The following is a 14959-nucleotide window of genomic DNA, read 5'->3' on the forward strand; positions in this document are numbered from 1 at the left end:
TTATCTTTGGTCTTATCTTTAGATTAGTTGTTTTTTGTAAAACAAAGGACATTTTTTTTTTATGTTTATTTGTCATACAGTATACAACTGCAGAATGTTTGAACTTAAAAGTTGTGCATTAATTAATAGTTGGGTAATGCATACAATGGAAACCATTAGGCCCTTGCTTGGGGTGAAAAAAATCACTATAATCAACAAATCTATTGCTGCATCAGGTAAACCCCCCAAATGCAATCTGTCATTTTAGTTGTATTATATTTAATGGGGACAAATACATGTTTAACTGATAATCTGTTTATTCATCACAAGCCCCTGAAAGAACCTGTCATAAAATACCATATATGGGCAAGGAAGTGTGACGCATCTCCTCAACTGAGTTGTCATTGGCTTTGACATTTTCCGGCACCGACAGGACTGGTTGTGGTTGGACAATCTTTAAACCCGTATTTAAAAAAAGTTAATGTTGCAAAGTACGTTTTGTTGTTATTATTACGTCAGTAATGCATTCAGTTAACAATGCGGTGTTGCTATGTTGTGAGAAATTACCTCTTTACCAAGATCCTAACCCTAACCCTAAGTGCAACTTCACTGAACTACAAACTAAGACAATGGCGTTCCATCGATATAGTGACAGAGGCTTATGGGTAATGCAGTTTAAAACGTGTAAGAAAGAAATTGGAACCATTACTATCTTTAATGAGCAAAGGGATATCTAATCATGTTCATTGTGTAAACCTCTATGAGATATTTGAGAGGCAGGCTGAATTTGGTATTTTACTTGAGCATTTAAAAACAAAAACCTTTATATCACCTTTTGATAGATAGATAGATAGATAGATAGATAGATAGATAGATAGATAGATAGATAGATAGATAGATAGATAGATAGATAGATAGATAGATAGATAGATAGATAGATAGATAGATAGATAGATAGATAGATAGACAGACAGACAGACAGACAGACAGACAGACAGACATACAGACAGACAGACAGATAGATAGATAGATAGATAGATAGATAGATAGATAGATAGATAGATAGATAGATAGATAGATAGATAGATAGATAGATAGATAGATAGATAGATAGATAGATTGATAGATAGATAGATAGATAGATAGATAGATAGATAGATAGATAGATAGATGGATGGATTTGAAAACGGTGACCAACATTATTTAGTTGTCATACAAATTTTCTTTTTGAATCTATCATCAGACTTTGATGCTCTTCTAGGGGACTATACTTGGCCCCTGGGGATGGCAGGGCAGTAAAACACACACAGATGTATACTTATCATGGACATGTGTGAAGTGTCACATTTATATTGTCTTTTAAACGACTTTCAATCTTTAATTCAGTCATAGTTAACAACAGAACGAGAATATACCCCCAAAGTTATCAAATGCATATATAGAACATGCTTCTCAATGTATTTAACTAGAACAAGAATACAGTGTTAACAATAAACGAAGACATCTATTTAAACAACCAATACACCTTGTGACACTTCATTGTACTATGTGCATGCTCATCTTGCTTGTAGTTCAGGGGTCCATGTTGATCTTTCTCTGGTGCATCACCCTCAGTGTGAAGTGTCTGTAACAATATAGCCGATACAATCTCTTCAAATGCATCTTTCAACCTTCCCTTCACTGTAATTTGTCATATTTACTGTATTCGACTCAGCATCTAGGCAGCATCTATATGCAGTGGTTACATTCTAGCAAATTATTGTCCTAAATGACATTAATATGACTAAATGTTCATGTCTCAATTAAACCAATCATGGTCATTTTATGTATTTATTTATTTTAAATTGTGTATTTAATAAACACCATGCTTAATACAGAATATCAACCATACTTTATCCAAAACTTTACTGGACAATACAGCTAATGTTACATATAAAGACATGTCATTTAAGAGAAATAAAAATGGGTTATGTTAAAACCATATGATGTTTATTAGTTCACAAATGAAGCTGCCACACAAATTCATGCATTGTGAAATCACATCCAGTTTCCTTTTCATTATCAGAGCTATACTGGTTTTATTCCTCTTGCTTGGCTGTCCATATATCTAAACAATTTGCAATTGTTATCCATCATTGTACAGAACAAATGTTGAACAAAAGACGTGACCGATTCAAATAAAATCCCTTTACTGTCACAATACCATGAACACAAGTGTACAGTTGATGAAATTATTTTGTGCAAACTCCGCAGCATGACAGTATGGATGACAAGTATAGAACACATATACAGTATTAACAATGTACACATAAGGGACTCGATACAGGTAGAGAGAGAACAATATACGGTACAATATTATACTATACAGAGAGCACTAAATGAAAACAATAATAAACACAATAATTACAGTATACATATACCACTGTCGCCTTTTTCAACTAAATATTCAAATAAATTTTCAACTAAATTACTGATCTACCTGCATTGTCACTATATGATAATTAGTTTTCTTCAGAGCGGCTGTATAACCAAATCAAATTCTGTAGCATAATTTTTTTGTGTTAACACTGTGAAGCTGCTTTGAAACAATCAGCATTGTAAAAAGCGATATATAAATAAAGGTGACTTGACCATTGCAATGCAGCATGAATTAGTGCAAATATATTGTTAGGGTGCAGTATAATACTATGTCAGAGTCCAGTCAGTGTAACTGAAGGAGAGCAGTGCATATGAGGTGTGCTGTGTGTGGTGTTACTGGTACGAGTTCAGTAGTCCGATTGCCTGGGAAAAGAACTCGTCTCGCAGTCTGCTGGTGCAGGTTCTGCAAGAACGTCTGCCTGATGGTGATGGTGAGAGCAGGCCATGGCTCGGGTGGCTGGAGTCTGATGATCCTTTGGGCTTTCCTCACACACCACCTGGTGTAGCTGTCCTGGAGGGAGGGAAGCTCACCTCCAACAATGTTCTGTGCAGTTCGTACCACTCTCTGCAGAGCTTTGCAGTTGAGGGTGGTGCAGTTCCTGCCAGGATGCTTTCCACAGTGCATGTGTAACTGATTTTAGGGTTTTGGGGCTCACACTGAACTTCCTCAGCTATCTGAGGAAGAAAAGACACTGATGAGCCTTCTTTAGCACTGCATCAGTGTAGATGGGCCATGTGTGGTCACTGATCACTGGAGATATGAACACAGAGCTCAAATAGTTCCTCAGCTCTACTGATGCAGTGTAGCTTTTTCTCAACCAGGGGATGAAGACCTAACATAAGAAAACATGTATTTAGGAGGTGGTAAATAAATAAACAATATATTGTATTATTTATACGCATTGTATTATATATATATATATATATATATATATATATATATATATATATATATATATATATATATATATATATATATATATATATATATATATATATATATATATATATATATATATATATATATATATATATATATATATAGGAGGTTGTTGGAGGTATGGGCCAAAATAATTCTTTCACAACTGTCTCTAACTGATGATTTAACTGATGACTTGGTGCCTACAGATTCCCCCCGTCAACAAAGACTATATCTGGCCTTAAAGCCGCTTCTCTTTAGTCTGGGCCATACAAACTGACCAACTGTGTAAAGACTGACCTGACCATTGTGTGTGTTCAATGCCAGGTAGCAGCTCCTCTACTTCTTGATGTACTATTTCTGTAAAAGTAGAAAATGAGAACATAATACAAGCAGTCATAACAAATCAGTAATCTATTGAAAACTCTTTAGTACATATGTACAAAATGCATATTTCTTTATCAACTGGCTTTATCCTCCTTCAAACAATCAGAGAAAATAATAAGTCAATAATAATTCTAGAAAAAAAAAGAGAGAGTTTTGTTGAATAACTTGTGACTGTGAATAACAGGTGTCTCACAATATTAAGTAATTTCCTGCCCAAATTACAAAGATAATGGCACAGCTGATTTGCTCATTCTATAAAAAAGATTTATAAGTGAAAAATGATAACTGCTGACTTGAACAGTCCTTTGAGAGATCAACATCAAATGCTCTCCTACATATAATTGCATTGCTTGAATACAGACATACCAATGGAAATGTGGACCTTTTCGTCATTCTGTTTTTTCTCTTCGGGCACAAGCTGGCCATGTTCATTCTTCATCCCCAACAGGACTGGTTTGGATTGCTGTAAGCAGTTTAAAGGCATTTTTACACCAAGGAACAAGTCCACACAGCAGCTATATAACATTTAATGACACAGAGGAACAACATTGTTGGAATCATTTAAAAATATTTTTCCAGCTGATAAAAAATAAAAAACTTGACAGCCAATTAGATCACTTAAAATGGCAGACAACATAACCACAGCACATGCTTATAATAAACAGAAATGTATTGTCCGTGGGTGTTGATGTTAAAATAGTTATCATTATAGTTATTGGTCTTGGTGTGAACAAACTTAAATGATCTGATGTGTCATGTGATATGTTAAACTATTATTTCTAGACTCTTGCTTCTTAAACAGATGTGTTCAATAAAAAAAAACATTGAGAAAAAAGGCAGACGTGTGTATGAGGTGTGTGCAGATATCATGTACTGTTGGAACGGAAGAAACATTTCCCATTTGTAAAGGTTAATATAGAATAAAATGGACTTAATATAAAATGTCTGATATAAACTGTCTGACTACTTACAAGGGACACAATCGGCACGAGACTTGAGACAATAGCCAATGACAGCAGCAGGAATAAAGCCATAGAATTTTGTACAAGTTTGCTTGTCCAATATCTTATGAATTTGCTGACTTGGTAAATTGTATGAAGTATGTAGACTGGATAAACCCAGCCCGATCTGCCAGCGATTTGATTTCACCTTGCAGCTCAGTCTGGAAACCTGCACATTCATTTCTACTGCTTCTGTTACACACTTTTGCGGAAACCAATCACAGACTGGCTTATCCACCAGGTGGGCTATTGGTGGATTTAACACCATGACGGATAGAGAAGCGATAGGTCGATGCTTATTGCTCACGCCTCTTGTGGTCTGATTGTTTGATGGACTATCAATTGCAAACGAAGTCATTTGAATTAGGCCCATTGATCATGCCTCTTGTGCAGTAGAAAATACTGAGCAGACTCCCCAGACCAATGTTCAATCTTAAATTGAGCTTGTTCTGGTGATAGCGAGACAATGAATCATGGCCTTTTTCACACAGAAAGCGTGTTTGCTTTGAAAAACGCAAGTCGCGAGTCGCGGGCAGTGGAATGGGAAAATAACCCGCAAGGTCTCGAGATGAGAAGTTGAAATGATTTTAACTTGAGCCCCGACTTTTTATAATGTTATGTCATGCACGAGACATTGCAAAAGACGTAAGGTGTAGTGCGTATTTACATATCTGTGTGAACAATCTGTGTGAACTACTACTACGTCGACATGACATCCCCATCTTACTGATGGAGCAGTGTGATATGTAAAGTTTAAGAAACCTCCAATGCTGTGCGAAATGTAAATGCAGTGATGTTCAATCAAGGGTTACGACAAAAACAGACATACCACTGGAAATATTTACCGCTGCAGCTTTTTTTCTTTTCTTCAGTCTTCTCCATAAACTGCCAAATTCATCCCACTCCACGAACAAGACAGGTTAAACAAGCCCTTGACATCACTTCCTTTTCACCTGAAACAAAGGGAAATATATATATGTTGAGGCAGTGTTAAAAATGATCTGTGACCAATATATATAAGAGGAAGGACTTTAAGGAAAGTTAATAACATATAACATAATAAAGATACATTCCTTAAAAACAAATCTGTTAAAGCTAAATGTGTTCACCTTTACCTGTGAAGGGCTGAACCTTTAAAGGACTTGTTCATCCTCCATTGCAGCTTCTTCAAGATCAGCATTGGGAGCTTTGAAGTTCAAGTTCCCTGTTAATACTAGCAGCTTTCTGATAAAACTGGTCAAAATTAGATTTTGAGTTTTAAAAATATGCCAAGATATGTGTAGATGAATTACAAAATACAGTTCAGGAAAAAGCTGAGAGACAGAGAAAGACAAACAGACAGAAAGATAGACAGACAGATAGTAAGTTAGCTTTTGCAAGAGATGGCTTCTTAAAATAACTGTTGGATTTAAGGTTGTTGTTGGAGATGGAGGAGCAGGTGATCTGAAGACACTGCAAGACAGAAAAATATTAAATTACAATAACATAAATATTGAATTACAATATATATATATATATATATATATATATATATATATATATATATATATATATATATATATATATATTAAAGGCATGGCAAGTGTTGGGGTTATTGTGGTAGAACCATGGTATGCAGTGCTTTAACTACTAATAGAACACAGTAAAAGTACAGTTACTGAGGTAAAACCATGGTACGTGTCATGGTTACTGTGCTTTAACTACAAATACAAAAGTAAAACTATGCTTACTGTGGTGAAACCATGGAAAGTATTGTGTTTACCATGCTTTAACAACAAAATACCACAGCAAAACTATGGTTACTGAGGTAAAACCATGAAATTTTTTTTATTGAGCTTTAACAACAAATACCACAGTACAAATATGGGTACTACTACTGCGGTAACTTTAATAGACTAGCAAGTGTTGTAGTTATCGTGCTTTAACAACAGATACCACAGTAAAACTATGGTTACTGTGGTAAAAGCATTGTAAGTGTTGTGGTTACCATGCTTTAACAACAGATACCACAGTAAAACTATGGTTACTGTGGTAAAAGCATTGTAAGTGTTGTGGTTACCATGCTTTAACAACAGATACCACAGTAAAACTATGTTACTGTGGTAAAAACATTGTGAGTGTTGTGGTTACCATGCTTTAACAACAGATACCACAGTAAAACTATGGTTACTGTGGTAAAAGCATTGTAAGTGTTGTGGTTACCATGCTTTAACAACAGATACCACAGTAAAACTATGGTTACTGTGGTAAAAACATTGCAAGTGTTGTGGTTACCGTGCTTTACCTACAAATACCACAGTAAAACCATGGCTACTGTGGTAAAAGCATTGCAAGTGTTCTGGTTACCGTGCTTTAACTACAAATACCACAGCAAAACGGTTACTGAGGTAAAACCATGAAAAGTGTTTATTGAGCTTTAACAACAAATACCACAGTAACACTATGGTTACTGTGGTAAAAGCTTAGCAAGTGTTGTAGTTACTGTGCTTTAACTACAAATACCACAGTAAAACTACAGTCACGCTGGGAGAAGCATGGGCTGCTTTTACTACACGACATGCTCGATATACTATGGTAAAAACATGGTAACATCGTGTGCACTTTTAACATGATCCCTTTCCCATCACTGGGGAATTTCAAATGAATATTACAATGAAAACTTACTATGCTGGCGTCCTTATTAATGATTTGAACGTCACCGTGCTTGAAAAATCGGACAAAATGTCCCATATTTAAACACGACACATGATTTCATTCATAAATACGTGACGATCGACTACTTTACGGGATGTATGGAACCCCTACCTGTACGTGTCTCGAAGTCATCTAAAATCCATATTTTTATAGGAATAAACAAACCACTTCGAATAGCTGCAAGAGTTTAACAAAAGAGCAAGTAGATAGAAAAGCCACAATGAATTGAGGCGAGAGTTTCTTAAAGTGACATATCTCCAGCTGCCGGTAGGGGCACTATTATAGGAAACGCTTGTATTGGTCGTATTTAAAGGTATGGATACACGACTTATATGGTCGTATGGGTTGGAGGACTTGTTGCTGGAAAAAGGTAGCAATCAAGGATGTATTTTAAATATAGGGGGACACTGTGGGGAACGCAGTGCATTAATCTAATCTGTAAATTGCTGCTTTTCCACAGCTCACTGAACTTTAGAACTGTACAATTAAATGCAATAAACCAGGTTTGTTGTGTTTCGGTTGTGTAGCTCCTGTAAAGCAGGCATAAACAGAATAATGAATCTAAGGGGTTCTACACTTCCTCCTAGGGATTCATGTGGCAGCTCTATCCTTGAAATAATTTGTCCTCGAAACACGCTGATAGATTAGTGTGCATCCTCTAAAGCCCTCATCATACCACATACTCTTCCTGTCTGAGCTTCTATTGCCCCCTGAGACCGGACTTACATCACCTACACCTTAGTCTCACAATATAGAGCTGAGACAAGACCAGAATGAGAGGTGTGATCGACTTTCCTGTCTTCCAATCAGCCTCTTGAGACCTCCGACTGACTTGCTGAGCAGTTCAATACTGTCACAAGGCACTGTGCTGCTATCTAGGAGTCTTAGACATGAGGGTAAGAAAATAGGATAGCAAATTCTTACTATACACTTCACAGTTTTACCTCTACAGACAAATTCCCTTGGCCACTGGCAAAGCTATTCAGCACCGTCCTCCAGAGTTTAATCCTAAACCTGTGTGTACACACCTGCATGAGAATTGCAAGAAATTCCAACATATTCTCACACCCAACACATATGGTCATCCACTTGGTCAGGACCCCTCGGCATTACTTTGTAAAACACATGGTCCGCCTTTAGCAAAATGTTTCAACCTTATTGCTTTCAGTTGTTTGCCCTTTGTCACATGAAGAGGTATTTAATGCTTTGCATTTGTAAAAGTAGACATAATTTTATAATTATTTATAGGCTTCTTTTATATTTAGGAGCAACTAACCCCATTAGTCTGTAAATGAGTACACTATATGTCATAACATTACGTGAAAGGGGTACCCTGTGCTTTATAAAGTGAAAGTTCAATCTACTGTCTGCATGTTATATGCTGCATTCTTTGGAGATTTGGAGCCCACACCAAAACAGGGAGATCATGCCAACTCCACACAGAAAGGACACCTTCATATAGAATGCATCTGATTTGTTCGCCTACTGCCGTGGATCTCAACCCTGGTTCTTACACTTGGTCTAAGCTATAAAGAACAGTAAATCTGGGATAACAGCAATGCTATGGTAACTGTTATCCCGCTTGGTGTCTCTCTTTCTAGTTCTTCTGTCTCTCAGTAATGATGAAGAAGCAATATTGATGAAAAGCGATAACAATCCACTCTGGGACTGCAGACACATCCGATGCCATCAACAGCTCTCTCACATACGCACCTCACCATTAATGCTACCGCTCACGCCTACGTCAGCGAATACACTCTAACACAAACATATGTACAAGCACACTGAGTCCAGAAACATATTAAAGACAATGCATTCAGCTGCTTACTGCGGAACGGCGCTGAGGGAGTATTTTTAAGCAACATGCAATAGAGATAGTGATAGAGGAAGAGAAAGAAAGTGTGAGTGAGAAAGAGAGAACACACAAGGCAGACTGCTTGAAAGCCCATTAGAGAAGGAAAAACACAAAAGGCTAGAAATAGCAGACAGGTTCCATTTTAGCCCGCTGCTCCTTGCGGCCTGCTCATTAAGGGCCCTGCGGGCAAAGGGTTTCACAGGCAAGCATCTGACAAGGTGAAAAGAGTGCGCCTTCGCTACACAGCAGCAGGCCCTTCAAAAGTGAAGGGGGAAGACATTAGTCTTCCCACAACCCTGGCTGTGAAGTGAGCCTAACTGAAGCTGAAAGGCCCGTCACACTTTCAGACCTGAGCAACAAGCACAGGTGGTCACAACAAGCCGTCGGCTTTTGATAGGTCAGAGACAGAGGCCTATCATAGCGCATGGGTACTATGTACTTAAAACGAATGACTGTCCAATCTGTTGCTATTTGCTTGCGTGCACATCCCCCCTCCCCTCAGCCTTGTGGTGAATTGTTTGTCAAGAAAGCGTGGTTGCAAATGAAAACTGGCAGCCTTTTATCTTGATAAATGTGTGAACACAGGACAGTTGTATGCGCGTCTGTATGTCTTTTGGCAAGCACTCTGCTTCCATATGTAACATAGGCCAGTAAGAGCTGTGGTGTAAACCTCGCTTCACTGATCTCAAGAGGCACTCTGGCGACTGACGCTAGAGATCGCAGCCTTTAGTTTCCTTATATTGCCTCCCACGCCAGAGAACCCGGTAAGAGCTGTGGTGTAAACCTTATTCACCTGGCTTCAAGAGACTAGAGACTGTGGTCTTTAGTGTGTTTGTTAGTGCTAGGCGCTGCGGTCTTTAGCATTCTTGTTTGTGTGCCCACCTTCCATGCCGCTTCGAATCCCACTTGGAGCAGGACCGTTAATATTAAGTGCAGTGTCACAGATGGGAGTGCGATTTAAGGGGTGAGTGTACCCCATTAAAGGCCTTAGGCCACTAAGAGTGTTGTATAAACCCCACTCGACTTTTAGCATCCTTGTTAGTGTGCCTGCCTCCCAAGCTTGACCCTGGTTCGAATCCTACTCGTTCTGAATGGAGCAGGACTGGTAATATTTGGTGCCGTGACCCGTATGGGAATGAGATTTGGGGGGGTGAATGTAACGATTGAATAGTCAATAGGCAGCAGCAGTATAAGACACCAGTGTTCAATAAATAATTTAACTGTCTGCCAAGCTATTTAACAATTGCATTAAGTGAAATAATATATAATGTATAGTCACAGGCAGGCATTTATACAGCGTTTTCAATGTCTACTTTATAATAAGTCACTGCACAGAATGTTAAAAGATTGATACTGAGCTGCTGCTGTTAATGTTGTCTTTTATTGTTGCAAACTATAATTGTTTGTGAATGACCATTAATTGAGCAAAAGGCATAGTTGGAAAAAAGAAAGAAAAAGCAATGTGATGGCATGCACTTTGAAGCCAGCACAACTGGTAATTTATTCTTGCAGTGACTGCATCAGGCAATCTGTGTGACAGATGTTGCATTCCCTTAATACCTTTGGCTCATTAATGCATCGCAAACAGAGGGCATGCAAAAGATAACCAGCTTCTTATCACTGCCTACAACACTGACCTGTTCATGGCAGGGGCATATGTGCATATGTGTTGCAAAATAGAAATCAAAAAAGACAAGAGCCATGCAAAAACAAACAAACAAAACAAAAAAACAAAAACAAAGAAAGAACACTCAGATTACCTTTGAGTGATATGCTCATGCATATAATTTCAACATGAAAACAGGGAAGTTGGGTAGTTACCAGGCTGCTGCCTTGTGGTTTCTAAGATATTTTGACTGCTTTATGTGCAATAAGGGCATGCTTGCTAAGTGTTCTCTAACTTGAAAGTGTTTAAAAATGTAGTCTCTAGATCTGGTCAGGCCAATCCCTCAATGTCATTTTACTGTATATAAAGTCCACCAGACTTATTGCATAGTTAATTGCTTAGAAAATAATTGCTTGGAAAAGAAACAACACGTCCCCTTAACAAATGCATAATTTGAGGTATGAATCATACCAGTGGCGTAACTTTGTTTTAAAAAGTGGGTGGGACATTTATTGCGCATCATATGCACGCGAAAAACTGCGTATATGCACGGCAAAGCTCATTTTGACGTGTGAGGGGCGCTCATACGTCAAAATGAGCTTTGGCGTGCATATGGTAGGCAGTTTTTCACGTGCATATGATATGCACAATATGGCGTGTTAAGGGGGGTTGCATTGCTGATACAATGTTATATCAGATTTAAATATGTACAATAACAATTGCAGAAAAACTAGTATTAAGATGTCCGGAAATCAATTAAATAGTTCATTTATTGATATAGATCTCGTTGAATAATTGCATCTAAACACAATATAGCGTTGTGCCAAGAATTTTCACGAGAATAAAGGCATATAGACTTGCACACTTTGCTTATAATCCCTGGTCTAGTCTGTTAAACTTGTTAAAAGAAATTCTCGTTTCTAATCTTCCCTCGTAGCCTATTTTTTCTCTCAACAAAACCGAATATCATCAGTACATCAAGAGTAGGGACATTTTTTGTGCATTATGTTTCGTGATCTGACCGGAACAAATAGAAAGTCTCTGCAACGGCGTTAAGCGTTAGATTACAGCGCTCGTCTGTGTGAAGACATGAGCCGTGAGAGAAATCTGCGTCACTGATAACAGCGGCAACGAGCGCCAGATCGCCTCTTATTTAACAAACAAACAAAATGATACTCTTCTAGTTAACCAGAGATGTTTTGTTTGTATTAGGTTCATCCGTGAAGCAAGATTTTAAAAAAAAAGTGGTGGGGACATGTCCCACCCGTAAATTACGCCTATGAATCATACCCATAGCACAAAGTGTACAGAGTAAGTTGATCTAAGTTTAGTACTCGTGGATGTCTACTCTCCAACCCCAATAACCAGTCAATATGTGAAATGTAGGTGCATACAATGTATTTTCTGTTGAAATACAATGAATAAATGTGCATGAGGTTATATTGTGAATGTAAGACATAGTCGGCAAACCTCCACTGAACACTGCTGTTAAACTGAAGGCTCCCAAGGGTAACCGGAGAATAGGTTCTAAGAAAAAAAGAAAAAAACTTTTTGCTGAAAGGCTTTCTACAAAGATAAAAAAAACTAGGTGGGAATCATAACAGTCCTGGACTAATTACCATATGCAGTACACACACAAAAACTGTTAACCTCCCTCGACTAATTAATGCTTGATGGGAAGAACTACTGCACTCAGGTACTGGAGTGAACAGATATAAGAGGTTGATTTGTAAATGAGCGTCCTTTGTACAGGCTGTGAGCTCAGCACAGAATGCTCTATGACTATAATACGAAGATTTCAGAACCTGACATGGCATATGTATGCACACTTTTTTTTTTTTTTTTTTGCCCATCATTTTACCTGCACATGAAATTAATCAAATAGACACAAAGAAAATACAATCATGGACGAAGTACGTTTTGTTTCTATTCAGCTGAAATTTCCAATTAGCGGACTGAAAACAGGTTTAGCGTGTTCCATTGTGCTGCATTGTCAGTGCTGTGTCCACAGCCTTCAAAATATATTCACAGCTGCATCCCTATCCATCTCTTTTGTCACCAAGTCTGTATTTTCTGTCTTTCTTGTCTTTTTCTTTATATATATAAGTTTTATTGACTGAATGGAGCTGAGTGACACAAGGTGCAAAATGTGCCTTCAACCACAGGGAAAGATTCCTCATCACATTCAGATCACCACTGAGTCACCAATCATAGTTTTTAGATGCCGTTTCTGACAGGATGTTGTTCTTACCTGCGGGCATGCTGTCCTGAAATGTAAATGTTCTGCTCTACTCTGACTACTGCAAGCCATGATATTATTGGTAGCAAAACATATGACTAAGATAAAACATTTTTTTTTTTTTATATATAAATATGCAATTTTGTGTAAGAACAGAAAATAAATTTAAACTACAATTGATGCATTACAATATGAACAAACTTGCAAAAAAATGCTCATATATTATTTTTAATAAATGTTGTGTTTTTAACTCTTTGCCCACCAGCGTTTTTTTTCTCTTTTTTTTAAGCTGAGAAAAACATATTTTTGTAAAAGATGACATTCAGATCAGATTTAGAGCAATGATCAAAACACATATGTAGTCCATCAATTCTCCAAAGCTTCACAGTACTATATCTCATCCTGAGTCAACATTTCGTTCAATGACATTAGGCTGTTTTGACTTATATGCTGTTCAGTGTTGACGATTGCGTTATTTTACATATGCATCTGCTTCTATCGTTTGTTTCTGCATCTTCTTCACATGTGTTTTGATCAGGAGATTCTGTACTCTTTCAGAAGATGGTACTAGTGTCCCCTAGCTTATAACAGTACAAACATGGAAAGCGAGAACATTTGTCAATTACGGGGAAAGAGTTAATGAATAAACTGTAAAAAAATAAAATAAATAAAAAATAAATAAATCAGGCCTCTCCAATTGAGATCCTTTTTAGTGAATGATCACATCTACATTTTTCAGTTGACCAAATTGAATTTCTGTGAATGATGCATACAATTATATCAGGGCCATGGGAATATGGTTTAGGTGTGTGTGTGTGTGTGGGGGGGGGGGGGGGGGGGGTGCTGTTTTTTTATTTTAATTAATTTTTTTGCCACATTTAGAAAAAAAATATTGAGTCTATAAAAAACGGCTCGGGTTATGTATATAACCCTTGTTCCCTGAGAGGGAACGAGCACTGCGTCGAAACGCTTTGGGGATGCTCCCTAAGCATCAGCGAATCTGAAGCCTGAATAAACACTAGTCCAATCCGATTGGTCGTGCGTGATGACGTCATTGTGACGGCGTACCCGGAAGTATAAAAGGGGGGCCGGCGCATAATGGCGGCAGTTTTTTGCTCTGAAGCATGCGCTCCAGGCGTGCCGAGGTGTGGCGGTACGACGCAGTGCTCGTTCCCTCTCAGGGAACAAGGGTTATATACATAACCCGAGCCGTTCCCTTATCGAGGGAACTTCCCACTGCGTCGAAACGCTTTGGGGAACGAGTACCCACTAGGCCACACCGAGGGTAGCGCCTGTCCTAGTGTGAAGCCGGAGACCGGGCACAACTAGGGTTGGAGCACCCTCGCGCCAGGCGTCGCAGGGAGATCCAGGCTATAGAACCTGATAAAAGTGTGTGGAGTAGCCCACCCCGCCGCCTCGCAGATATCCTGCAAGGGGACCCCAGAAAGGAGGGCCACCGAAGAGGCCATGCCTCTGGTGGAATGTGCCCTCACGGCTACAGGTGAAGGCAAACTGCGCACCTGATAAGCCATGGTTATTGCCTGGACAATCCAGTTACTGATTGTCTGGGTAGACGCAGGCAACCCCTTCTTGGGTGAGCCAAAACACACCAACAATTGTTGAGATCTCCTCCACTGTGCGGACTTCGCCAGATACACCCTGAGTGCCCTGACCGGGCAGAGTAGGTGAAGTCTCCCCTCTTCCGCCGTCACGTGAGGCGGAGGATGAAATGCCTGCAGAACCAAAGACCTGACCACCCTGGATGGGACCTTAGGCACATAGCCCGGCCTAGGGTGTAAGATGGCCTTCACTCCACCCGGGGCAAACTCCAGGCAAGTCGGCGTTACTGCCAAGGCCTGGA

At 38.7% G+C, this 14959-nt stretch overlaps 1 protein-coding gene and 1 long non-coding RNA gene across 7 annotated transcripts in view; one reads left to right on the plus strand and one right to left on the minus strand.

The window, feature by feature from the left end:
• kirrel3b (kirre like nephrin family adhesion molecule 3b) overlaps positions 1–14959 on the plus strand; it is a 262665-nt gene that overhangs the window by 89121 nt on the left and 158585 nt on the right. The window lies entirely within an intron of this gene.
• LOC137043278 (uncharacterized) lies at positions 1958–7743 on the minus strand. Its single transcript, XR_010898434.1, has 6 exons — positions 7510–7743; positions 5820–6156; positions 5534–5657; positions 4070–4166; positions 3617–3676; positions 1958–3230 (listed from the first exon to the last, which is right to left on the minus strand). It is a non-coding gene; the product is annotated as an uncharacterized lncRNA (long non-coding RNA).

This window comes from Pseudorasbora parva, chromosome 16 (assembly GCF_024679245.1).
Source record: "Pseudorasbora parva isolate DD20220531a chromosome 16, ASM2467924v1, whole genome shotgun sequence".
Classification (NCBI taxonomy): Eukaryota; Metazoa; Chordata; class Actinopteri; order Cypriniformes; family Gobionidae; genus Pseudorasbora; species Pseudorasbora parva.